Source organism: Actinia tenebrosa, unplaced genomic scaffold, assembly GCF_029948245.1.
Source record: "Actinia tenebrosa isolate PJP-AT-01 unplaced genomic scaffold, QUT_ActTen_1.0 PGA_scaffold4__44_contigs__length_22323623, whole genome shotgun sequence".
NCBI classification, from domain to species: Eukaryota; Metazoa; Cnidaria; class Anthozoa; order Actiniaria; family Actiniidae; genus Actinia; species Actinia tenebrosa.
The window spans coordinates 13,328,521-13,334,520 of NW_028292581.1; positions in this window are offsets into that span (position 1 = coordinate 13,328,521).

The window sequence follows — 6,000 nt, forward strand, 5'->3', positions numbered from 1 at the left end:
TTGGGTTTGGTTTAGTTATCTAGTTATGAGAAATGAGTGTTGTTTTGAGACCGTTATTTATAAATTGTTGAATAAAAAATCAACAGCTTGTTTTATTTATTAGTGGTGGCGAGCGAGCAATTATTTGCCGATGCCGAAGGTAAAACCAAATGATTGCTTGCACGACATTAACAAATCACGATATTTTGTGGCAACTGCTTATTTCAATATGTTTTTTAATAATAATGGGAGGTTCTTTATAGCGCATTTATACAACGTCTCAATGCGCTTTACATTAATAATTCAACAGGTTCTTTTATGTCCCCCCTTTTACTGCAGGTTAGGAAAGGTTGGGAGACAGGGCCTCTTTGTAACTTTATATCGGTTGTTAACTATATTGTTTCCTCGCTACGCTCACTCGTAAAATATCACGTCAACACTCGAAGGTAAAATCCGTTTCTCCGCGCGGCCTTGCAATATCCTCTTATTCATTACTATTATCGTCATCCTGTTTACACATTGCACGCGTACGAACTTTCCGTTGCGCCATTCCTAACTAAATAACAGTTATTGTAATTTGTATTTTATAAAAGAAATAAAAAAACTTTGCTTGCTGTGCCGTTATAAAGCATTTAGGGATTGGCTGAACACTCGAGAAGCGTCCAGAAGCACTTCTAACACTTCTCTCGTGTTCTGCCAATCCCCGCGTGCTTAATGACTGCACAGCACGCGTGCGCGTTTTCTATTTCTTTGCTAGATAATGTTATGAGAGAGAGAAAATTAATGTTTTTACAGACTAAGCTAGACATCAGTTTTCTAATTACTATTTCTTATCGTATGAAAACAAGATAAAGAACGATCAATTAGCTATTAAAAATATAGATATAAGATTTCAGTAAGGCTACCATCACGCACAAGTTTAGAAAATGGTATGCTTTGAATTCACAAGTAAACCTCTTAGCTCCTCCCATTAGCATGTATACACCTTTGGTTACGCCCTACACACTTTTTACCCCTTCGCTCAGTTATTTTAGCACTATTCTTTTAAATCTTATGATAGAAATATTCCTCGTAGCTTTTTCTATACATTTACAATATATTCATATATTAACTTTAGTTTAAGCTATGTTTAAATCCAAGACCCGTATTACTCGTTAATAAGATATCACGCTCAACAATTTACGATTTCTTTTAGCCAATCATGATTCAACGATACTATCACATTGATTGTAGAATGACACCTGTCATGAAGTTATTATAAATAGGGCTCATGTAATTAGTTTAAGTCAGAGAAAGTAGAATAAAGATCCCGGAGCTCGTATCAGGGAATATTTAACGAGACGCAAGTCTTAGAGAGGCGATTTTCACTTCGCCTACGGTGAATAATTGTTAATTACTATTACTATTTTTATTTTAGCATAAACCTACTAGCATACTATCACGAATCCTGCAATCCGATTGGCTAACGTACTCACTATCTATCCTGTGATAGATAGCGAGTAGCGAAAAATATACAAGTGCATGGTCAAGTTTCGTCGAGATCTCTGCTTGTTCTCTAAAAAATCTTTAAAAATGGATTGTAGAAAATACGACTGTATCAAGGAAAGGAATGGAGGTTTTGGACAGTACAGATAAATTATAAAACTGAAGAATTATGACAATTTTAATACGAAAAAGCGGCCGTCAGATTTCATTGAGATTTTCATGAGCAAAACTTACATCGGAAAACAACTGACTACTGAGATAACGATGTTATTTTAAAAGATTTCCTCAAAAAGCACGCGAAAAATTCCAAAAAAAAACTTATTCACATGTTTTCAAGAAAAATTTTAAAAAGGCAAGAACAGATGAAACAATAAAGAAAGTGCAAATTAATTACTGACAAGAATCTTAAGCGAATTGTAAACATGGCATGGCTTTGTATGATCTGACAGCAAAATATTTGTAAATAAATTCGTTCCGTTTATCACTCATTAATTACAAAAATGATCCCAAGAACTGATAAAAAGGTAAAATATCTTGGAAAGAGAGTTTTGAGCGTAATAAGGATAACTAGCTATAGAAATAGAGCAAGTTTAAGCTTGTATGCGCGTTAAGACATCGAGTCGAGTTCGCAAAGATGAATGAAAACAGATGCAAAGATGAATGAAAACAGTGCCGCCGGTTGATCGTAGTTTTGTTCAGTAAAGTTTTCAGCGTCATTCTTTGTTTTCAATACTATAATGTTAGTTAGTAGGCTTATGCTAAGACAATTAGACTACTCGTTCTCTATGAGTCAAATAGTCGATTCGGCGCTACGCGCCTCATCGACTATCTATTGATTTATAGAAAACTCGACCTCATAGTCTAATTGTTAAATATTAGAGGGGTTTTCATAAACCCGTGAAATACACACTCTAGCCTAATACAAATTAGTAGACCCTAATAACATTGTGTCCTTTTGTTGTCATTTCACTGTTACACACTAACTAATGCTATCTGTTTCACGGGTTTATGAAAATCACTCTATCGGCTACTACTATCAGGTACTCGGCAACCAAACTAGGCTTCGGGAATGTTTAATATATCGGAACGGCTAAGTGATAACATGGGATAATTATTACTAAGCAAATTTTTTTTTTTTTTTGGCTAATTTTATATAATAGCACGACAAACAAACAAACAGAGGTATATTTAATTAAATTGCTTATATATAATTAAAGGTCTTTTGTAAATGTTTTCCCAATATATTATGACATTATTATTATTATTATTATTTTTTGCAATATACAATCATAAACCTCACTGCTTACAGGTAGTTTACAATCATCTACTTGAATCTAACATGAAATGAAATATGATTAATATATAGGTATCATAAAAATGACGTGCACGTATCGTGACTAGGGTTATGAAACTAATGAAATAAACAAAGATTCAAGTACGAAAAAAAGGCAATAAAACTTTTACATGTACAGAGCACGTCTAAGGGTGACGCCGCTCAATGTAATAATAATGATAATAATAATAATAATAATAATAATAATAATAATAATAATAATAATAATAATGGGTTCTTGTATAGCGTATTTCACATTGTCTAAAAGCGCTTCACATTTATAACCAGTGGAGGGCTTTACGAGCTGCGTATTAAGGCGCTATTTTCACCCCTAAAGCAGCCATGAAACGAGTACGCGCGGAATGTTATCATGACTTTCTGGGTGTGATTCCTAGTTGAGAAGCATTATGAATGCCCCTGGGTCGTCAGTTGCGTATTTAAGCGAGAAAATCCAAGGATTCGGCCTTCGGCTCAGGTTCGCGGTGGCGGTGAAAATGATATACTATTAGCAGACGTAATAATTAACAATTATTCACTGTAGGCGAAGTGAAAATCGCCTCTCGAAGACTCGCGTCTCGTTAGATATTCCCTGATATTCACTTCTCTTTTGGGGAATATTTTTTTAGTATTTCTAACATTTTTGAATTTGATAGATAACGGAGAAAAGGTTTTGTTTTGTCTCGTCGCCATTTTTCAAAAAAATGCTATATTCACTTCTTCACTGCTATATTTACCTGTAGGTGAATATAACAAGATTTATTATACTCACTTGTGTAAAGATACTAATGTCATCTAGCGAAGAAATAGAAAACGCGCACTCGTGCTGTGTGCAGTCATTAAGCACGCCGCGAGGGTTGGCAGAACACGCAAGAAGTGTTAGGAGTGCTTCTGGACGCTTCTCGAGTGTTCTGCCAATCCCCAAGTGCTTCATAACGGCACACAGCACAGCAAGCAAGTTTTTTTTATTTTTTTTTTATGAAATACAAATTACAATAACCGTTATTTTAGTTAGGAATGGCGCAACGGAAAGTGCGCACGCGTGCATGTGTAAACAGGTTGACGATAATAGCAATAATCAAGAGGATACTGCAAGGCCGCGCGGAGATACGGATTTTACCTTCGAGTGCTGACGTGATATCATACGAATGAGCACAGCAAGGAAACAATATAACTAGTTAACAACCGAGATAAAGTCATAAAACTCAACCCAATCAGACGTCCGGGTGACTACACCTCTAGGGTTATAATTTATATATATAAAGCCCAAAGAGAAAAAAGAGGGGGAAAAGAAATATTGAAAAAAGCAGTTGCCACAAAATATCGTGCGGATTTGTTAATGTTGTGCAAGCAATTATTTGACTTTACCTTCGGCATTGGCAAATAATTGCTCGCTCGCCACCACTAATAAATATAGCAAGCTGTTAATTTTTTATTCAACAGTTTATAAATAACGGTCTCAAAACAGTAAACATTGCTCATACGGATTTTACCTTCTAGTGTTGACGTGATATTTTACGAGTGAGCGCAGCGAGGAAGCAATAGTTAATAATCGATATAAAGTTATAAAGTAGTGTCGCAAGGCAGGTTATCCCTTGACACGACTTTAAAAACTCAATCCAAGCAGACGTCAGGTTAACTACACCTCTAGGGTTATAATTCATATATATATAAAGCTCAAAAAGAAAAAAGAGGGGGGGGAGACATATTGATATAAGTTGTCACAAAATATCGTGATATGTTAATGTCGTGCAAGTAATTATTTGCATGACCTTCGGTATTGGCAAATAATTGCTCACTTGCCACCAACAAATCACAATATTTAGCTCTATAAGAGAACAGCTCACACTGTTAAAAATCTTTCTAAATGACCTCGGAGGGCGACAAAACCTTCATATATCGGTAAGTTTAGATCAAGATTCAAGTTTATTGACAGCAATTTTTTAATATTTAACTATATTTTGAAAAAAATACTTATTTAGGCCTCAAGGCTCAGCCTCTTATGAAACCGCTATTTCACAGGTCCTTTGTTCTAACCGCACAAGAAATATGTTCTTTATCGCAAAAAAAAGAAAAAAAAAAAAAAAAAGTCAAACAAACAAACAACAAAACAAACAAAACAAAACAAAACAAAACAAAACAAAACAAAACAAAACAAAACAAAACAAAACAAAACAAAACAAAACAAAACAAAACAAAACAAAACAAAACAAAACAAAACAAAACAAAACAAAACAAAACAAAACAAAACAAAACAAAACAAAGCAAAGCAAAGCAAAGCAAAGCAAAGCAAAGCAAAGCAAAGCAAAGCAAAGCAAAGCAAAGCAAAGCAAAGCAAAGCAAAGCAAAGCAAAGCAAAGCAAAGCAAAGCAAAGCAAAGCAAAGCAAAGCAAAGCAAAGCAAGCAAAGCAAAGCAAAGCAAAGCAAAGCAAAGCAAAGCAAAGCAAAGCAAAGCAAAGCAAAGCAAAGCAAAGCAAAGCAAAGCAAAGCAAAGCAAAGCAAAGCAAAGCAAGCAAGCAAAGCAAAGCAAAGCAAAGCAAAGCAAAGCAAGCAAAGCAAAGCAAAGCAAGCAAAGCAAAGCAAAGCAAAGCAAAGCAAAGCAAGCAAAGCAAAGCAAAGCAAAGCAAAGCAAAGCAAAGCAAAGCAAAGCAAAGCAAAGCAAACAAAAAAAAAAAACAACAACAAAAAACAACAACAGAGATATTGAATTAAATTGCTCATATATAATTAACGGTCTTTTGTAAATGTTTACCCAATATATTATGACAATATTAATTTTAGCGGTATTTAAAGAGCGTTTATTTAACTAGTGTTCATAGTTGTTACTACTGTAATGACCCTACTACTGCAACGGGATTTTCCCTCGCTTATCAAGGTTTGTAAAAAGGGATTTTATGGTGTACTCTCTCCTCTGTCTTTTCTTTTATCATTAGCAAAAATGAGTTTGTATACGTTTTTTTTGCTTTCTCACCTTTACCGAAATGAGATTTCCTTTAGAAAATCAAACGCCCGCCTTTCATTCTGTAAGAGCCAAGGAACCGGGCTACTATAACTGACTGATCCAACCCTGAAACAACCTCTGGCCTGATCTAAGTCAGGGCACGGCTGACTCACAGATCGAACCCTGAAACAGCTTTTGACATGATGGCTTGATTGACCCAAGTCACGGCACGGCCAACTTACAAATTGAACCCCGAAACAACTCC